Source organism: Patiria miniata, unplaced genomic scaffold (genome assembly GCF_015706575.1).
Source record: "Patiria miniata isolate m_02_andy unplaced genomic scaffold, ASM1570657v1 HiC_scaffold_28, whole genome shotgun sequence".
In the NCBI taxonomy this organism is placed as follows: domain Eukaryota; kingdom Metazoa; phylum Echinodermata; class Asteroidea; order Valvatida; family Asterinidae; genus Patiria; species Patiria miniata.
This window is the reverse complement of record NW_024037067.1, coordinates 3,388,218-3,390,665: the sequence shown is the minus strand read 5'-3', so window position 1 is coordinate 3,390,665 and position 2,448 is coordinate 3,388,218.

Here is a 2,448-nt window from a genome sequence, read left to right as displayed (position 1 = left end):
AGACCACAGAGGGCGCTGTAGCCAGGCCCGTAGCCATAGGTGATGTGTCCGAAAACGAACTTAATTTGACTTTTTATAAGTTATTATTGATAGCACTAACAGGCTTTCATGCTGTGCAAAGAATCTGAACATGTCTTAAAATATGACATGTAAAAAATGGGTACGAAAATAGTGTTTAAATGCTAAGCACCACTTTTACACTACAGTGTGCTTTATATTGTAAAGTTGCCATCACATGCACAGTGCAATGCCTCAGGTTTACTACTCACGGGTACAGTACATACACTCGTCGTAATAATAACATGTCTTTACAAGTCATGCCAATATTTGCATATTAATGTTGCAATTATGATGGAGAAGCCACAGATCCCTTGCAATAACTTGTATACACTCCATAGCCAAGCCCCAAACTAGTTCCATAAAATTACAACCAGCTGAAAGCACGTTGTAATAGTTGGCCGTGACCTCCGTGGATCAATGCAGGATTCTTTAAAGGGGCTTGCGGCCGCTGCCGAAGTAAATATGAGCGTGATGGGCTGTTAATTAATAACCGTCTGATATTTTATACACAAACCCCCAGTGTAGGGTCGTTTTGCATAGAAACTTTTACGACAATGTGAATGAGTGAAGAAAATTATGATAGTGGCTCAGTGCACGGTAAGCTAATAGCCCCATGTCTGACCCCCTAATAGCCATTTATGATGGCCGACTGCAGCGCAGCCGATCCTTTGCACATTGATACCACACATTCAACAGTCTGCATTCAACAGCTGCAAACCGTGACACTATATGTCCATTAACTGAATGGGTCCTGAGTTATTATTCATACCAGTTATTCAAAACGGAAAAAAATAACAAACCATAACTAGAGGTTGTAGGAACAACCACACGGTGTTGGGCCATGGATTACCGCAAACTTTGCCACACACATCAACTCAAAATATGCATGTTTAAATCCATGTTTGACTTTTCAACATGCCGTCAGAAGGCGCTCTAACATTTGATGACGTCACCTGTAAATTTTTTGTACAGTACTGCCTAGGCAGACACTCGAATCGTTGAAAGCAAGTTCGCATCTTCTGCCAATTTCAATTAATAAGGCACTTCCGGTTTTGACCGGATGGAAGGGTCACGTGATTTTGCACTTCAAACCAAAAATGAAGACCCTGCAATATTTTATCGATTGCCATAAAAAACAAAATCAAATCTGTAGCAGTTGATTTTATATTGATTTTCAAAGATTAAATATGGAAATATTTATTTGCTAGTAATATGACACTTGATGACGTCATTGTGACGTCATCGCCAGAAACCTCCAGAGCTATATTTACTCTGCTATACATAGCCACATCTTGATTATATCTGTCACGGTTGATTTTTTAGCAATTGTTTAAGGTTTAAATGTCTTTTTTTTTATAACTTCCGGTCTGATGACGTCATCCAAAAACCAGGGAGTTGATCCTTGGCTATATTTTCACAATTCCACCGTTTTTTAAGCCAAACGGTCTCCGTTTTCAAAAGAAACTGTGGGGTCACTTTTTATGCTAATCAGCTCGCGTAGAAATTCTCACTTGAATTAGTTCACTGCATCCTGAGGGACGTCCTTCCGTATACACCACGTACCGTCGCTTTGCTCACGAAGTGACAAAAACCTCGAAAATCGATAATTATTCGATTTTGAGTTTTACTAGCCATTTTATTATAGTTGTCTCAAGGAACAATTTGACCAAAGTTCAAGGCAAAATATTGTTTACTTTCTTAATTATTGTAAACAAACAATTGACAAAGAGCCTGAAATCGGTGATTTTAATTTTCACCAAGTGTAAAAATGTGTAAAATGTTCACACGAAGTGGCAAAAAGTCACTTCGTGAGCAGGGCCAGAAATTATACAATGTTCTACACGCGGAAGGATGGGAGCATACACGCGCACACGAACGATGTTGAAAAAGAACAGACGCGCGCGCGCTCAACTGTCGTGACGCGCAAAAGTAACAAGTTTGTTGCGTCGAAAAAATCCCACGAAGTGACAAAAACTGTGTACAAAGTAATTGGCAAAATATGGGACCCAAAGTTTAGATGTTTTCACGAAGTGCAAAAAAGTTTTATTAATGAATTACAGTTTAATTACGAACTATTTTTAACAAACAACTATGAATTAACAAAGAGCAAATCATATCCTATCGGACAATGCAAAAATTTCCGAATTCTGTTACTGCAAAGTGGTCGAAAATGTCTTTTGAAAAAATAAATAACTTCAAATGCGATTATCTCAGAATGAACTTTCATTTGTCGAATTTTTAGGTTTTTGTCACTTCGTGAGCAAAGCGGTGCAAGATGTATTACATCTAGCAAGCACGGCAGTCTTTGTGTAACTTTTTTTGGAGTTTCAACGATCCGTTCACATATATTTTGTCACGAACGTGTACATAAAGCAACCTTGGCACTTT